This window comes from Tursiops truncatus, chromosome 14 (assembly GCF_011762595.2).
Source record: "Tursiops truncatus isolate mTurTru1 chromosome 14, mTurTru1.mat.Y, whole genome shotgun sequence".
NCBI classification, from domain to species: domain Eukaryota; kingdom Metazoa; phylum Chordata; class Mammalia; order Artiodactyla; family Delphinidae; genus Tursiops; species Tursiops truncatus.
The window spans coordinates 71,498,056-71,517,963 of record NC_047047.1 but is presented as its reverse complement, the minus strand read 5'-3'; the positions used below and the strand labels follow the sequence as shown (position 1 = coordinate 71,517,963).

General features: G+C 37.2%; 1 long non-coding RNA gene across 1 annotated transcript in view; it reads right to left on the bottom strand.

The window, feature by feature from the left end:
• The window catches only part of LOC141276401 (uncharacterized), an 82,447-nt gene extending 64,243 nt beyond the window's left edge, over positions 1-18,204 (bottom strand). Inside the window, exon 1 of the long non-coding RNA XR_012325901.1 lies at positions 18,158-18,204. This is a non-coding gene — a long non-coding RNA (uncharacterized lncRNA). The remainder of the gene's footprint in view (positions 1-18,157) is intronic.
• Positions 18,205-19,908: the final 1,704 nt, after the last annotated feature.

The following is a 19,908-nucleotide window of genomic DNA, read 5'->3' as shown; positions in this document are numbered from 1 at the left end:
CTAGCAAAGATATTTAATATCTCGTGAGGCTGAGGATTTTTTTAAAAAATAGGAATTTTTGCAGCTGCCAAGGCAATCAAGTCTGGAGGAAATAAGATCCATGAGAGAAGACAGAGAGGAAAGTAAACTGGACCCTCAGTGCTGCAGACCAGGGTTTCTCAGCCTCCACACTACTGATGTGTTGGGTCAGATAATTCGTTATCATGGAAGGCTGTCCTGTGCACTGTAGAATATTTAGCAGCATCCCTGGCCTCTACCCACTAGATGTCAGTAGGAACCCACCCCTACCCCCACACCTTGAGTTGTGAACCAAAAACGTCTTAAGATATTGTCCAATATCTGCTGAGGAGCAAAATCACCCTGATTGATAACCAAAAGTTTAGACTCTTCAAATATTTGCCAAATCCTTAAAGCATACAGAGTAAGAGGCTAAGAAACCAAGCAGGAAAAAAGCAAGCTGAATAACAGAGCAAAATGTTTAAGTCACAAGGAAAGGAGGAAACAAAAACTAGTTTCCTAGGGGGAGGGATCCTAGTAAACAGTCCAGTCTCTAAACTGGTGCCTCTGGAGAGCTTTACATACAACCTGGATGGTCCATTCTAGTCTGATCCCAACAACAATGGCAACACAGTCCTTAATGAGCTCAAGTCCTGATTAGAGGTAATCTGCTCTATGATAGTTGTCTACCAGACAACAAGGAAATCATCACCAGAGGAAGATAACATCAGCCAGAAACACTGTAACTTTTTTAATACACAATGCCTTGTGCTCAAACAAAACTTTCCATGCATAACATGAAGTAGGACCAACCAACTGAAAATAAAACAGATAATAAAATGGATCCACAGGTGACCAAGGTTATCAAATATGGACTTTAAAAAAAATATTATTCAATATTATTCTATATTGTAAGGTCAAAAAATAGATGAAAAGGTTGAAAATATAAAGCTTAAATCTTCAAATAAATCTTCAAATGTAACTTTTAGAACTAAAATATATAATTGTTAATGAGAAATCAGAGGAGGGGTTTAATAGCAGATATGACGATTCTAGGCACATGGCCCCTCATCACTCGTACCACTGCTTCCCTTGTCACATCTTCTTTGGTTCTTATACTTATAAGTATCCTTGTGAATACACTGGGCCCATGAAGGATACCCTCCCATCTCAAGCTCCTTAATCTAATCATATCTGCAAAATTTAACAAGATTTTGTTAAATGTAAGAAAAATGTGCAAAACTATACACTGAAAACTACAAAACATTGTTGAGAGAAATTAAGGCTTCCCAAAAAATGGAGATATATACCATGTTCATGGATCAGACGACTCAATATCTTTAAGCTGTCAATTCTCCCTAAATTGGTCTACGGTTTTTTGGTTTTGTTTGATTGGTTTTTGTGTGTGTGTGTGGAAATTAACATGTGGATTCTAACATTTCTATAGTAATGCAAAGAACCTAGAATAACCAAAACAATTTTGAAAAATAGCAAGATTGAAGGACCTAACATGATTTCAAAAATTTCCATAAAGTTAATATAATCAAGAGAGTGTTGTACTGGTGTGATTAGATGTATATAATCCCTGGAAGAGAACAGAGAGTCCAGAAATGGAGTGACACTTATATAGTCAATAAATTTTTAACAAAGGTACCAAGTTAATTCTGTGGGGGAAATAATTCTAAAGCAATTAGATATGCACAAAAAATGAAACTTGACTATTACTTCACATAGTATACAAACATTAGCCTGATGTGGATTATAGACCTAAAAGTAAGAGCTAAAACTATAATGTTCTAGAGAACACACAGTAGAAAATCTTTGTAACCTTTCTAGGAAAAGTTTTCTTAGCACACAAAAGGAACAAAACACACACACAAAAATGATAAATTAGACTTCATCAAAATGAAAAACTTCTGCTTTTCAAAAGACACTTTTAAGAAAATAAAAAGACAAGTCACAGATTAGAAGAAAATATTTCACAAGATAGACTTCACATAGTACTGTATACAGATAGACTTCACATAGTACTGTATACAGAATATGTAAAAAATTCTTTCAACTCAATAATAAAAATCCAAATAATTCAATTTTTTAAATAAGCAAAAGATCTGAACAGAAACTTTACCAAAGATATATGAATGATAAATAAGCACCTGATATGTAATGTCATTAGTCTCCAGGAATACACAGATTTAAAACCACAATGAGATATTACTGTACACCCAGTAAAGTAGCTAAAATTATGAAGACTAACAATAGCAGGTGCTAGGAAAGATTTGGAGAGACTAAAATTCTCATATATTGCTGACGGGGATGCAAATAATACAATCACATTGGAAAGTAGTTCAGCAATTCTTACCTATTTACATATACTTTTACCATATGACTCATCAGATTTACCTGTAGGTATTTAAACAAATACATATGCCCACAGAAAGATTTTTACTAGAATGTTTATAGCAGTTTGTCTCTGAATAACCAAAAAGTTAGAAACAACATATATATATATATATATTATATATATATATAATATATAATATATATATATACACACACATACACATCTACTGGTGAGTTAGGAGATTGTATCATATGCATATAATTGAATACTACTCAGTAATAAAAAGGAACAAGTTATTAAGTTATTTAAACACATGACAATCAGATGAATCAATCACAAAATAATATACTAAGTCGAAGACATCAGATACAAATGATTACTTACTGTCTGATTCAATTTTCATAAAATTTTAGAAAAGCCCAAACTATAGGAACAGGAAATATATTTGCCTGGGGTCCTGTGGGTGCTTTTGACTACACAGGGTCAGAAGGGTGATAAAAATATTCTCTCTCTCTCTCTGTCTCTCTGTCTGTCTCTCTGTCTGTCTGTCTCTCTCTCTCTCTATATATATATATCCTTATTATGAGTGGTTACATGATTATATATCATTATCAAAGCTAATCAAATTGTATGTTTTAATATGGTGAATTTTGTTATATGTAAATTGTACCTTAATGTTTTTTAATGGAGAGGAAGTAGGTGGGGATCAATATGGTAGGGCCCAATGCTAGTCTTAAAATCCAGACAGATGAGCTTGAACTTGGTATGAACTTGAAAAATATCCATACAAGATTAATACATTTGTGTGTCATAAATAGATGATGTTTCTGAGGTTTACAAAGAATTTGGATTTCTTTCTAGACAAGTGTTTTCTTCTTTTCTAGTTGTGAGAAGTCCTAGGAAATTCCTTAGAAAAAGGAGTTATAAAAATATATTTATTCTACATATATAGTAAAACTCTGGCTGGTAACGCGGAGGGATGGAAGCAGGTGGAGGTAACTTTCCAAGGCTAGTCGTGAGTTAATGGATTCCATTAAAGGTGATGTAAATTGTCTAAATTTTTTCATCTGTCACTCAAATCAAACAAGAGTGAAAGGAAAATGAACCAGCAAATATAATAAATATCCTCTGACCTAGTAGTCTGAAACAAAAATTAAGTGAAAAATTTCAGCCCTGTGTATTACCCTTAAGAGAATCTACCTGCTGTAGAATAATGAGGGTTCTGATCATGCCAGATCAGATGCAAGCACAATTTGCAGGTGTGCAGTCTCTCTCTTGAAAGAAGTTGTTAAACAATGAAGGGCATGTCCGAATCACTATCCTGTTTTTCAGAACACCAAGGAGTTCACCAGGAGGAAAGCATCACATGCATATCATATCAGCCCAACCTAGAGCAAAATTTCATTAAATATTCAGCATCACAAGGAACTCCTTGTTTTACATATAGGATTTGATCCCCTTTGGGACTGAGGTGGTGTGAAATCCTTGTTACACAGCACCATTGGGGATTGGAAGGCCCTGGCTAATTCTTCTTGACACAGAAGCACTGTGCAAATGACACATAGATCAGCAACTATAAAGAACTTAGATTAGGGCTTCCCTGGTGGCACAGTGGTTGAGAGTCTGCCTGCCTATGCAGGGGACACGGGTTTGTGCCCCGGTCAGGGAAGATCCCATGTCCCACATGCCACGGAGCGGCTAGGCCCGTGATCCATGGCCACTGAGCCTGTGCTCTGCAACGGGAGAGGCCACAACAGCGAAAGGCCCACGTACCGCAAAAAAAAAAAAAAAGAACTTAGATTACATTACACAGTGTACCTTTATAAGAATTTTATCCAAAATCCTACTAAGTGGCTGGGAGAAATTATTTACTGCATATACAGTAGACACAGAACAGAGTTAAAAATCTTTAATATAGCATGAAACCTCTATGAATAAATAATAGGCACAAAGAAATTCTAAGAAATGATGAATATGTATAAAATGATATTCTACCTCACTGGTCATCTTGTAAATGCAAATTAAAATAAAAATTAATTTTTTAATCCATAAAATTGACCCAGAAGAAAAGTTGAGGTTTAAAATGTCCAGTGTTGCCAATGGTAGGGAAACGTTCCACCGATCATGGAAGGCACTTTGGCAAGATCTATCAAAAGGTTAAAAAGGTTAAAGCATATTTGCTCGAATCCATCAATTCTTCTTCTAAGAATTAGTTCTAAATAAAAATTGACTCGTGTGCAAAGATATTTTTTGCAGCAGTGTTTGAAAGGGAAATATTGGAAACAATTTTAATATCCATTGACAGAAAAGTGGAAATTTAATTTATGCTCCACCCACACTACAGAATGCTTTGCAAAAATAAACAGATCTATTGCAAGACACCTAGCGTATATTTTTAAGTGGAAAGACCAAAACATAATCCCATTTTCTAAATTTTAATTCTGTCTAATTCTGTTGACTATATTATGATAATCATGTTTTACTTTTCTACTGTTTTAAATTCAAAGAAAAAAGAAAAGGAGGAAAAAAATTACTTGACATAATTTGACCAAAAGACGACTTTCCTGCTTTTTCTCTTTTTCTTTGTTTCTTAGTCCTTTTACCTCTCTTTCTCTCCCTCTCTTCTTTCAACATTTATCAGATGGCCTCTATAAACCAGTTGTTGTTTTAGGCAGTGAGGTCATATATGTTTAGCGTATATTGGGAAGATATGAAAACAAATAAACAATTACAGTAGATTATTGTAGTGCCATAGTTGAGATATGTACAAAGCCTGGTATGAGCCAGACAAGTGCATACTTAAGTATGACTGACAAGGAAAGGAAAGGGATCAGAGAGAAGACGACAAGGATGAAAGAGAGAACAGAAGTTTTACTGATAAATTATTAGAAAAAAGGTGCTTCGTGCAGAGAAAAATAGAAGTTAGTGCCAAACAATCAAGCCTTCCTGATACCATGTGAGTACAGGTGAAAGAGAAAGAAAACAATTCTCTATAAATTCAGATGAACGCTATCAGAATCAACACATGGAGTGCTAAAAATCTGACCCCACAGTTGGCAAGCACGTGAATTACTTTCAATTTCCCACTAGGAATATCCTAAACATCCAAAGTGTTTTATTTTCCCCCAGAGTAATGAGATGCCTCAAGATGTGTTTTTATCTATATCTGTTTGTGAAATCTTTCACAAACCTTTTACAATTTATAACCCATCATGAACCACATGGCTTAATAAGGTGGCCATCAATTACGGAGTTCCCCTAATTCATAATACATGCTAGCCACAGCAACTACATGATCTCAAAAGAAGAACAGAAGAATTCTCTGAAGAAGATGTTATTTTCCCTACTTACAGATGAGAAAAAGAAGAGATGTTAAGTAATTTGTCCAATGTGAAACCATTCATGGTCTGAACTGAACTACTTACTTGTGTGCTTCTCTGCCGGCCCTGCCCCACAAATTCTTTGAAGAGCAAGGTGGTGTCTTTTTCTGCTTGTGAGGACAGGGACCATGTCCAAGATGTTTAATAGCACAAAGGAGAAGAACAATTCTTTACTGAGTAAATTGATATAAAGTATCACAGCAGCAATGGCCACTGGTCACCAGTTAAGCCTACATTTATATTAGAATGGTTTTAAAATTACTTCCCTGCTCAAATGTAGATGCAGTCTCCTTACATTAAAAATGAGTTTATAAAAATGAGTTTTATAGGCAAGCAATTATGTAATAAGAAAAATGGAAACATTTCCCTTTATCTTAAAAAAGAAAGGAAATATTAATTACCCTATTCTTCTCCATAACAAATTTTAAGTATCTCCCTTTTGGCATTTGTTATAATCAACTTTAAATTATACTTATTCTGTTGTGTGTTACTTGTCATATAGTCCAAGATCTGTTTATCTTACTAACTTCATATTACTTAGCAGCATGCCTTACTCCACGTACAATAAAAACTTATAGAGTGAATTAATGGAAGATTACATATCAATGAATTCAACAAGCTAGACTTTCATACTAGATGTAAGGCAGGCTTTGCAAAACTCAAACATGGTTGTTGACTTTTGAAAAGAATTATGTTTTTATGTAATTAAATAAACACAATATTCATCTGAATATCAAATTAAGTCTACATCAAAGGGACATGGAAAAACCTGGGGCAGTACAAGAACACAGACACACAATTATCTCAAGATAGAGGAAAAAAGGATGAGAAAAGAGAAAAGGATGGAAAAGTACTGGATATCCAGGGGGAATAAAATGAGGAACTATTCTAAGCAAAATATTTTAACATATGTTAAGTATTTATTTTGTAGTTTAAAATATGAAAAATCACAGTTCAAAATATTTTAAGAAAATTGTCATCCCTCTTTGCAATCTTTGTAGTGTTTACTGAACTTGCAGGGAGACCTCTTGTATGGTGTGTGAAAAACTAATGCAGAAGGACAAAGAGGCAATGAATATATGTGGGTCCAGCTTTACCTTGCCAGATATTGTGACTGACTGACAACCTGGAAGCAGCAGCTCTAGAAAAAGACTGAAGAAATAGAATTCTGGATCATTTGTACTTCTCCCTTGCCAGATGGGGTTACTGCCTGTAGAACAAAGGTAGGGGATGGACCAGCAGTGGCACTGGCATTTTGAATGATGTGCCTGTAGGTCACTGGATCACAATCTGCTCAAGAATATGTTGCCAGGAAGATGACACTGCCATTTGACATCCCAATAATTTCCTTGGTAACATATGCAATCAGTTCACAAACCCTGCCCAGCACAGTTGGCCAGAGTTGGGGGAATGGGTGGGGACTTATTGGCACTCCCAGAAAGCCAGGTGGAAAAGCTGAAGATTAAGCTGTTTGCTCAGCCAACAAAGAGAGAGATGTGTCAGAAGCTTCTTCACCCCTTCTCACACTGATCTAGATATATTACCTATTAAAGAGCCTTAGCTCAACTATAGAATAATAATTTTTTTACCTCTGTCTTTTTCCAACCAAAGAGAAAACTCCTTGAAGGGAGAAAAATGATTTGTTTTTGTCTCCCTCCAGTGAAGTTCTCTGTGTTGTAGATGTTGTTTGAACAATAGAATGTGAATAAATATACACTGAAAATTATAAAGTGCTGTTTAAATGCTTTTGTTTGATTAGAAAGGAATTAAAGGGAGAAAAAATGCAAGGTTTACATTTAAAAAAAACAGGGAATTTCAGGATATTAATGTCACATCCTAGAGGTAAAGTTTTATACTCCATCATAATTCTTAATGCCATCATGTTTCTCTGAAGACCCTCCTTTACCTTTTTTTAATAAAAATTGAGTGTGCATTAGTGCTCTTGAGTCCTCTTTGGAACACATCTAGAATACAAGAGCCGTCATCAGGAAATCACGAAAATGTGAAATGAAAAAAAGCGACTAGTGCATTGTTATTATCATGGATAAATTCCAAGATGTGGGAAGGCTCACAGCACACTTCATAAGCACAGGGTTAAAAGGATCACACCCAGCTTTATGGAACTGCAAATCCATCAGAGTTATTTAGGTCCCTGAGGAAGAGAAATGTGGAACAAAGCCAGCGGACCTGGGCAGGGTGAAGCACTTACATTTGCTTCTGTTAGAAAACAAAGAAGTTGGGCTTGTCAGGACATACCCAGGATTTAGTGGCCTTCTAACTGGTCCAAAAAAACCCTTAGCCGGCAAAGACTTACTGGACATTCTCCTTCTCCCAGGCACCTACCTTCAAAATACCCACCCCTTACAAGACAGCTACGAGTGAAAAACGGAATTGCACCCAGAACTGGACAGAAGGGGAGGGAATACATACTGTAAGAGCAGTTTAGCAAGCATGACATGGAAGAAGCTGGCAAGGCTCTGGCAGCCTCTCTGGACTGATTATGGGTTAAAAAGAAAAGACAGAAACTGAGAAGAGGGACGTTGGGAAAGGGCAAAGGCTGGGAAAGAGACATTAGTAAAACTGTAAATAGATACAAGGATCTAACATGTACTCCTCAGAGTTGAATTTTGTTGCCTCAGAGTTGAATTTTGTTGGCCTGAGTTTGAAATCTAGGAAATAAGAGTGAAGAGGCTTCCAAATTGACCTAGGAAATGAAATCAACCTTTGATTAGGAGAAAAACGACTCAGGAGTTTGAGAGACAGAGAGAACCATGTGGAAGGTACATGACAGGAGGCAAAACAGGGAGACTGAAATCCACAGATGCTGTAAGAAAAGTATTTGGGGGACTTCCCTGGTGGTCCAGTGGGTAAGACTCCGCTCTCCCAAAGCAGGGGGCTCAGGTTCGATCCCTAGTCGGGAAGCTAGATCCTGCATGCTTGCCGCAACTAAGAGTCCACGTGTTGCCAAGAAGAAGTCTGCATGCCACAATTAAAGATCCTGTGTGCCACAACTAAGACCCAGCTTAGCCAAAATTAAATAATTAATTAATTTTGAAAAGAAAGGTATTTGGGATGTAAGTATGGAAGAAGCAGAGTGGTTCAGAAGCTGAGAAAGCAAGCTTCAGGACTCAGAGAAGAAGAGTAGAATGGGCTAAGCCTTCACTGAGGACTTATTAGAGTGTACATATAACAATAGTAATAAAAGTAACTTAAATTTTTTTAATATTAATAGCTCATTTAGTGAATTCTGCTTACATACTAGCCACTGCACTAAGTCCTTTTCATAAATTTATTTTATTTTATCTTCATCCCAAACCTAGGAGATGGATGCTACACTTATTTCCATTTTATAAATAAAGAGGCTAAGGGAAGTTAAGCAACTTCTCACACAGTCACATATCTGTTGAACCAGGATTCAGCTTAGGACCCTCAATCACCAAGCTCGTTTCCTTTTTCCTTATGGTATATATGCAGTTTTTGGCCCGAGAGAGAAAAGTAGAGGACATCTAGAAGTCATGAAACTTTCTTGCTGTGTGTAAGAATTTGAGGAGCTGGAGAAGTTTAAAACATTTGCAATAACTCATTTCAAGCTTTCCTAAGAGAATCACTGTAACATACACCCAAATTCAACTGATTTTTCTACCTCCATTATTTCCACCGGATGTAAGCTATGATCATCTCTCTCCTAGATTACTGCAGTAGTCTCCCAGCTTCCTGCTTTACCCTTATATCGCCTATTCTTATCTCAGCAGCTACAGTGATTCTTTTAAAATGAAAGTCAGATTATGTCACCCTTTGTCTTAAAACCCATCCAGAGGCTTCATATATCACTTGCATAAAAGCCCAAGCCCTTATAATGGTCTACAAAACCCAACATGATCTAGCTTTCTACCTGGCCTCACGTCCAACCTTGCTCCCCCTTGATCATCCCCCTGCAGCCACACCAAGCTCCTTCCTGTTCCCAGGGCCTTTGTACTTGCTGGTCTTTCTGCCAGGGACACTCTTCCCCCAGATGCCCCTCACTTCCTTCAAGTTCCTGCTCAAGTGTCATCTTATAAGTGAGCTCTTCCTTGATCATTCAAAGTAAAATGGCACCTCCTCCCAGAACCTCCATCCCTCTGCCCCTATTTTATTTTTTCCTAGAGCACTTATCACACTCTGACCTTCTAATTATTTATGTTTGTTATCCGAACCCACCCCAGAAACATGAGCTTCACAAAAGCCTTTTCCTTCACTGATTTATTTCCAATGCCTGTAACAGTGCCTAGTGTGGGTTCAATAAATATTTGTTTAACAAATCAATGCAAAACGGGTTCCGCTTTAGTGTTGGCATATCCTTGATAGTTTATTATAAATAATGAAAAGCCTAACTAATTATTGTGAGAGAAAGAAGCAGGACTTCTGGTGGGAAAAGCAGAGAAGAGGTTTCTAAGTTAGGAAACTGAAGGACAGCAACAGACGGAGCGGATTGATAAGCAACAAAGGAGATGCTAAAATCATTCTGTTCCATGATGAGAAGCTGAGAACCCTCAGGAAAAAGAGAGAAGCTGGGAGTATATCTCTTAGGCCTCTCTGAGGTCTATTCCTTTGGTTATTGATGTATGGAAGCCTAGTAACACAGTTTCCGAGAAAAATCCTGTAACCCATCACTGTCCAATCAATTGGAGCTTTGAGTAGAGGAAGGTGATGAGGAATCTGAATAGTCTTGGGTTAGAAGTTATCCACTTAGATTGCCAGGCACTCGGAAAAGGCATGATGGCCAGGGCACAGGCACTTATGTTAATGAATCTCATCATTTCTAGGTGTATGTGTATGCGGGGGATACACACTGTGAAAACTGCTGCATTACTTCTGAGAATTTAGCCATTCATGTCGAATCTCCTTTAGTGAATCACATCAGCACACACTACCTGATGTGTTTCACAAAGGTACCTTTGACAACTTTGAGGTGATTTTTAGGTCAAATATAACATGGTTAAATATGTCTATTATTGAAGTCCCGTTTAAATCCACCAAAAAAAGCATCTTTTTTTTTTTCAAGAATACTGGGTGTGTTTTTATGGGATTCATTGTACTAGAAGGCCCTGATACTTTAAGTGAATTTCATTTTAGAGGTGTTGATTGTTTGCAGATGCTCAGTATGGGACAACAGAAAAAAGTTTTTAGAAGTACTTTAAAAAAGTTTTTAAAAGTATGAATAAAGAACTCAAAGTCACATAAGGACAAAGTCTAACCAAGTCTGGAGAGTTTAGTGTTTAAGAAAATGGGATTCTGGACTCAAAGTTTGAAAGCTTGTTGTACAATATTATCTGGGGCAAATGATCGATCTCTCCAAGCTTCCATTTCTTCATCTGTGAAGATGAAAAGTGACCCCCTCACTTAGAGACCATTTGTGAGCAGTAAATAAGATGGTTCATGAAATGCAAAGCCATACATTGGCAAGCAGTCCATAGATGATGATGTTCATCACCTGTTCCTTCTGCTACTGCCCATTTTCCCCAGTCCTCTCTTTGGCTCCTTTAGCTTTGTCAAAACTACAGTAATGAAACCCATGCATAAAACATTTGATATCAACCACCCAGTAAAATAAATCTTCTGGTCTTTGCTATCCAGTTTGGTTCTTTACTTATTAAAGACATCAGCTGCTTTAAAAATTGAGTGAACTCTTTTGATGCTTTAAAGATCTTGCTTCACAGTCTTGTTTTACCACGTATGTCTTCGTGATCCCAAGGACCTGGCATCTCTATGCAAAGTCCCCCCTACATTTACTGTCTACAAAAGCAAGAACCCACAGACCCCCTCCAAAACTATTCCATTTTGTTTTTCATTTGCTTCTGGTGTCTATTACAGCCTCTGAAAATACATTATCTTCTTCAGTTTAAATAAAACAAGTGGTGAAACCATGTAGCCTGGAAGGAAATAAAGATTCTGGAATGATTTAATAGCATTTTTAATTTTATAAAACTTAACATATTAATGATATGTAATTTAACTTATGCAAACTGGGCCACTGGATAATCATATCTTGAATAATCCTTCTCCTTTATTAAAAAAATTAATAAAGTGAGAGTATTATGAAGCCTAAAGCCTTTTTTTTCCCCTCCCAAATTATGATTGTGCTGCAACTGAAACATGTTTGGAAATAAAATCAATCCACCTCAGCTTTATCAAGGACAAACTGTACCTCTCAGAGGACCGATGTCTGCGCACAGGCAGAGGGTGGACAGCCCAAGCCTGACCCACAGAAAGTGTGTCTTTAGAAATCATGACTGCAGAGGTCAGAGGCTCAGAGAAACAGAACAGTTGGCTTCTCATTGGTCTCCCCAGTGTCTTCTCATCTTAGCTTATTTCATTTTCTTGGCAAATGCTGGTAGCATATCACTAAGTCTTTTTAACACTTCTTCATTCCTTATTATTTCAGTTTCAAGATCATTAATAAAACAGCAGCGTGAAAAGGCAGCACCCCAGGCAATCCACAGTGATAGCAGGTAGGGTGGCTGCCTGACTTTTTCACAGCCATTAGCATAGATGAACTTGAATTTCATAAATACGGTATAAACTTCATGGAAGGATAATTAAGGATAAACACTATTTTTTGCCTCTATTGAATGTCAAAGCAAAAATAAATTTATAGAGATTCCAGTTTCTTCTATTTTCATTAAAGTTTACTTTCCTGTTATAAAGCAATCATACTCACGTTAGAAAAATTGAGAAAATATGGAAATTGTAGAGAAGAAATTAGAACTTTACCTAGTTCCCAGAGTTCCTTTTCTTCCAGATTTTTTATATACGGACTTCTTTTAACTTTTTTTTTTTCTGCTTAAAGTCTTGTATATAATTTTGCAGCCTGTTTTTCTCACTTAATGCTTCCGTATTTCCCCTTCTGATTTTGGCCCAACCTGACTATCTGGTTAGTGATATTTTTTGACCTGAATAGGTCCTCCAATAGTCAAAATAATTCTTTTTGTCACACTCTGGATCATTCTTCATGAAACTGATTACGGTCAAGCAAAGATGGACCAGCTAAGGCTTGAACCCCAATCACCTGCACTCTAGTCCACTAACATTGTGGTTTTATACTCTAAGCAGAAAGCATCATGGGAAACGTATCCAGGCATCTATGTGGTGGTGTGGGTTTTCCTTCTTACTTCAAATGGGAAACTTTAAAAAAAATCTAAGAAAAGTTCTAAAAGTCTTCAGGTATTTCTTGTATTCACTCATTCTTTCACAAGAATGTCATAAGTAACTTCTATGTACAAATCTCCATAGCTGTGACCTTACTTATAGAAGCAGCTTAAACATTAAACACACTTGTCCAAGCACAAAAATGTTGATGTAAGGACAAGAACCCAGATCGCCTGTCTCCTACGTCCTTTATCTCTGGTTTCTTTCCAACAATACTGATATGGTCTTCATAGCTTCAACCTTGGCAGTTGCTCACCTATGCCTGGCACTGTGCTCAGCCCCGGGTAATGCATGAATCTAAGACACAGTGCCTGTTCTCACAGGATCACAGTTTTACTAGAGAAATAAAACTAACAGGCCTGAAAGAATTTGAGTTTTCCACCTTTTAAGGTAGGAGTTTTCAGAAATAGGAGGGCTGGGACTGAGAGAGGATTCCTGGACCAAGTAGGGTGCTTCTTATCTGCAATCGTCCCACAGTCCCTTCCTGCATTTTCAGTATTTGATTTTCAGTATTTGATTTCCTTGCAGGAAATCACTCCATGTGTATCTACTGTTCTAGTGAAGTCACTAGAAGAGGTTAAACCAGCTGGAGGAAGATTTGCCCACAGGTCAAGTCTTGGACACTTCTGACTAAAGCATGAACTATTTTGCAAGCTTGGACCCGTGTTTCCTAAATAGGGTTCCCTCCCTCAGGGTTCTTTTCAAGCCTAGAGTTATGTTCATCCTCTAGTATGTATGAATGAAGGCTTAAGAGACACCTTTCAGAAATTTGTAAGGTCATTTGTTTCTTTAAGGTACGTGCAAATATAAAAGCAAGCCTTTCCCATAGCCCTGTAACCACCCAGTTCATGAAATTACATTTTCCAGTATTGTCAGTTTCAGTATTATCAGTTTCTGAATACCCTAAACCAAGATGAGTCACTGAACTAAGAGAAGGAGTAATAATAATAGACAATTTTATTAAGCACTTACTATGTTTGAGGTACATTTGCAGATACTTCATATGTTTTAAGTCATCTAATCTTCACAATATATTAGAGCACACTTGTCCTGAGCCCGGAAGTTTGGGTCTGTATGAAAAACTCTGTGTTATTCCTCCCTGAAATCTCATTCATTATAGGCTGTCTTCCAAAGGCACTGACATCTAAGAATTTTAGGGAAAATTTCTAACATTCTATTTGTCAAGAACATTTTGGACCATACTTAACAGAAGAATGCCTCCAGTCAGCCATTAATTATTTCAAATGCACTAATTTTTAAAGCAGCTGTGTGATCCCCAAGTGCAACATGTAAACTCTGAAATTTCCATATCTCTTTTCAACAAATAGTGTGTGCTCCTGGGAGAAGACATTTGCTATTGAGTGCATTTAGATGAAAACTGACATTTCTTATGGGAGTGCATTAGCCTGGGCTAGTATGGTGTGAAACAAGACCACAAATTCATTATTTAACAGTTCAGTTTTAGCAGAAGTGGTGACATGAACACTGAATGTTCATACTCAAAATCACTTCCAGCTCCCTAAAGAGATGCCTTAGATGGAGAATAGAATAGTTCAGAAGGAATAATGACAATGGAATATAGCTTTGAAGAGGAGAAAAGAAAAATTAGAATTGAATTTAAAAAAATAGAGTAGCAACTTCAGCCATGTCTGTTCTTTAGAATAAGCATCTCTTGAACAGACAATGTTTCAAGCACATAACAGCTTTAATTTTATGCAGATTATATATTTACATGCTAATAAAATGGGAACTGGCTTGGTGGGGACACTTAGTGCCTAGGACAGAATTATTAATCAATATGTCTGTCTAAAGCTGTCACATCAATTACTAAAAGCCATGTAGAAAGTCAGATTTGGCCATTGTCATCTAAATTCTCTTCAGGACTATATTTTACAATCAAAAAATGAATGAGGTATAGCCAAATCCCAGTAGTCAGGAAGGGAGTGAGGGAGGGAAGGAGGAAAGAAGGAAGGAGGGAAAGAGGGAGGGAGGGAGGGAAGGAAAGAAGGAAGGGGAAGAAAGAACTCTCTAAATTTCTTCACAGAGAAGATACACAAACAATGTCCCTTGAATTATATCTGTCCACACTGTTTGGTGGGCAGCCTGCCTCACAGCTGAACCATTCTGGAGGGCTGGTTTGACTTGCCATCTAAGACAATGCCCCCAGCAGGCAAATCTGGAGTAGCATTTTCTTACACCCTGATTGATTTTGATCAGCCCAGTTCTGACTTTTTCTTTTTTTTTCTGTTAGTGTAAGACAGACAGATCACCAGAAACAAAGGATTTCTATTACAACTTAACAAATTTTAAAACAAATTTGGCTTTGCAGATTTATCTATGACACCACTGTCAGGACCTTTAAGTTGCTACCAGCCCCCTCCACCAGGTTCACATCTTTCTTGGGCCTTTTTTTTTTTTTTTTTTAAGACTTTATCTACACGTTTAGGTAGAAGCGGGGAAAAGCTGACCTATAAATATCCTTGAAACTCTCAGACTTGGAATCAAGTTCTCTTTAGTACATCTTTAGAGAAACTAGAATTTTCCTGTCTTGTGCAGGAACTTGACCCTTTTTACGCATGAGATTTGGCACCTTCATTACCAATTTCTTGCAGATATACCTTTTCTCCATGCCCCAGCCCTAATAAGAAAAGACAAATCTCAAAGGAAGCTTAAAATATTTAATGACTTTGACTTTTAAACATAACCCAGATTAGATAGTAATGTCAAGTGATAATTCAATACACCAAAATATAGAACGGAACAAAACTTACTCTTTTATAAAGTTTAAACTCTAGTAAACTCTCACTGATTTAGGGTACTAGATATGAGAAGGGAAAGGAGACTATAAAATTTGAGATCATGTTCAAGTAAAGACAACGCATAAATACAATTCCACCAAGTGAAATTTAATAAAAACACATTTATTTTAAGAATGCATATCATGTAAAAGGATAAAAAGTACACGTGTGGAAGAATTGACCTAAATTATATAAACTGACTAAAACGCTAAGGAGATCATTTTTCAAACTATCTTTTAAAAAGTTTTCTTAGCTAAACTAAGAGAGTAGATAGAGTAGCAATCAGGGCCAAGATCAAGCCACAGGAAAAGTATGGTTAGTGTCTGACTGACACTTCTCTTGCTGACACTGGATGTCATCACCACGAAAATGAATTCTAAATAGTCTTAGCATCTCTGTGTCTTTGGGGCAGGAGAAGCCAACTGGCAAAGCCTAGGACTTAAGATTGCACCTTTTCAACAGAGGGAAGGAGAAATGGAGCCTCTGGCTTTCTGTAAATTCCAGCCTTCCGTCAAGATTCACAGAAGTGAAATAACCCCCAAGCAGGAAGGGTTTGAGATACTTAGGCAGACTAAATCTAACAAATGTCCCCTACCTGAAACCAGCTTAAGTGCTCAGTGTGAAATTTTAGACTATTTAAAGAGATTTCGGTATATTCAAGTAGAGAAAACTCATGAGAAGTGTCCCCCAGCAGAAATTTACTTGAACTTGCTTTAATGAGTATGAAAGTGTCACCTACTTGGCATACACAGATAATTCAGTTTAAGTCCTTAAAATTATCTTGTTTTCCTTGAAACAGGCCTCCTTTCACTCTCAATTGTGATATCAGATTTGTAAGACTAATTCTTCAAGACTTGTACAAAGGAAAATGCAAACGAGTTAAGATGAAATTATTTACTGTAGATTTTAGGGATCTACACTCTGTGTGTGCATATGTATATGAGAGAGAGAGAGCGAGGTGTGGGGCAGATTGGTTTTTGTTTGAGAATGAATGGATGTGGTTAATAGTTTCCTTATGATTAACACTAACTAGTCATGCCTATATCAATGAGTACAATTGTAAGGCAACTAACTTTAAATGTTTTCATTAGAATGTTTTAAGAATTATCATCATTACCAGAGACTTTATTCTCTGATTCCTTTTTGATGGATATAACTTTTGAAGCCTGATTCAACCCAATGCCTTACTTGATTTGATCCAAATGTTAATGACAATACTTAAATCAATGCTCTATGTGCCACTGAAACTCTATGGATGTGTGGAGTTTATAATAGTGAGTAGTTAAGATTGGTAGGTATTTAAACATTGAGAAGCAGCATGTTAACTCTTTAGAGATGACACTTTCAGATCTGCCAAGGGAATCCAGGACTTCTATACCCTAAAGTATCTACCTCTAAAGCACCCTCACCCTTACCTTAATCTGAGCCTTGCTTAAATGCTTCCTTATCACTTGAATCTGCTTTCACTAATTATCAGTCACAAGAAATAATCTCATAGTAAGTATTTTCTCAAAATCATATATGAACAACATGCTTGTAGTCAAATTTTGGCTCAAAAATCTCTCTTCTTCACCTTCACCCTTCTCTTTCCTTCCCTGGACCTTAACATCAGTTAATGGTATTGTCCCCCTTAAGGTTTAGGATCTAGTTCTCCAAACCCTCTTCTCTCAGGGCTCTAATCTAAAACAGTATCAGGTGAACTTCTCATCAGCAAACAATACATTCCTTATGGGATTGTGTTATATTACAGATGTATCACCCTAAAGAAAGTAATTTGAGACTTTTAACTCTGATAGGATTTGGCTAGTTGAAAAAGTATATTAGATATATATTAAATAAACTGAGTAACATTTTATATTCAATTCATTAAAGTGTGTCACTTTTTATGCATTTCAAAGTGTATCCTCAGTCTTTGGAAACAGAGAGACATATATCTATGTACATACATGCAGATATATGTGGAAATACATTTTTTTTCTGTCATAGTTAGATACTCTACACAGAGGAGCTATGAAGGTCTCAGCCACAAAATCATACAAATCTTAGGTATTAGTAGTCTGGTTTCTATAGCACAAATACTGTTGCATGCAGCACTCAAATATTCAGCATAATACCTTATAATCTGGCATGCATTTGACCCCTCTAAATTTAACACCATGTGGTTCTTATTCTGCTTAAGTTTCTTTTCTTACCAAAAATTAAATCTACTGTTTACCTTCTTGTTATATTCAACTACATTCGACAGCCATTTATGGAGCACTTACTACATACCCATCTTTCAGCAAATGACTAAGAATAGAAAAATTTTAAACAAAAATAAAACAGAGCCTCGCCCTCAAAGGTCAACTGTTAGAGAGATGGAGAAATAAACAGGTAATTATAGGCTGTGTATCATATGACAACAGAGAAACTCAAAAGGCTCGAAGGAGGCATAGAGGAGAGAACAATCTTACCTGGAGTAGGGATCAGAATTCTATTCCTGGGAAAGATCTGGGCAGCTGTGAAGGAAGAACACCTTTGTAAAGCTTTTTTTTTTTTTGCGGTACTGCGTGCCTCTCACCGCCACGCTCCCCCCTCCCTCCGCCACGCGCCCCCCTCCCTCCGCGAAGCACAGGCTCCGGACGCGCAGGCCCAGCGGCCACGGCTCATGGGCCCAGCCGCTCCGCGGCACGTGGCATCCTCCAGGACCCGGGCACGAACCCGCGTCCCCCGCATCGGCAGGCGGACTCTCAACCACTGCGCCACCAGGGAAGCCCTTGTAAAGCTTTTGAACCTTATTTAACCTGCAGATTTTAAGCAGGAGAGTGATGTGGTCAGACTTAAAAGTTTAGAAATTTCACATGGGAAACTGTGAAGGATGAATTAAAGACGATGAGATAGAAGACAGGAAAGTCAATTAGAAGCTGAGGAGACAGGACGGGCAAAAATTAGTGGCCAAAAAGATAAAGGTATGATGAGAGAGACGAGGAGTTGACAGTGAGTTGTAGTTTTCTGAATTCATTGAGAGGGGGAGTGAAAAAAGGGAGGGAAATTGTTCATTTGAAGACGTGCCTTGTTTCTGAGCTTGGCATGAGGTCTGTGGGTGTGCAGTGAAATACAGTGTGAAGGGCCATATCTAAATTTCAAAAAATAGAGGTGAAGTGAAGATGTTCAGACATTAAAAAATGTATGTTTGCTTTAGTGGACCATTAGGCTTTAGTGGTCCTTCTGGCCCTAAGAACGATTAGATGACAAGTAATTATATTTTGTGGGGCTAAATCATCTCTCTTCAAGTTTGGTCCTTTGCAGGATGTCAAACAACCAGTTCCACATGCTCAGCAACTAGATCAAATACAGGGACACCTTGACTTTGTACACCTCCTGCCTTAGCTGAAGTATAACTGATTTTCTTTCAATTCATTCTAAAGAATATTTATCTCCATTTCAATTCAACCAAAATTTACTGAGTGTCTACTTGTGATCACTCCTTGGGATAAAAGCAAGAGAAAGAAAGAGAAGAAAACAGAAGATGTGATAAGGAGAAGAGAAAATAAATTGTCAGTATTTTGTAGTAATTATTTTGTGACAGGTTCTATATACAATATCTGATTAAAGTCAGAATCTCTGTCTTCAAGGGTATTAGGGTTGAGGGGGTGAAGAAATAAGGGAGAATTAAGATCATTTTTTATATTTAAAATATTTTAAATAAAATTTTTAATTTTTCTCTAAACTGAAAAAGTAATTTTAAAATTATAACTGACATCAAAGTCAGTGTGTGTTGCAGGAATCATGTACATTTAAGGCATAGATATTATCAGAAGCCAGCTGGTCTTTACCACAGGTAGGACTCAAAGTAGAAATATGAGCAAACATTCAATCAACAGGACAGAAATAATTTGAAAGCAACAAGTTGTTTCTCATTTTCTTGAGGGAAACTTTTCTCCCTAAAAATTCCAGTAGCTCGTAACACAAAACAGCTTCTCTTCCTTATCACAAAGGCTCCAGGAGGCCCTTCTCCCTCATATTTAATGCCACGTGCCTGCTTGAAAAGGAGCAGGTTCACTCCTAACTCCCCGGCCCATCAGATAGCAAAGCCGTGCCTTGCATTTGTACTTGGGTCTCACTAGTCTTTCCTCTAAGCAGACTTCAACTATTCTCAGAACAATCCTGGCCACCAAACTGAGCTCAGCTCTTAGAAGTTAATTCAATGACAATTTGTGTAAAG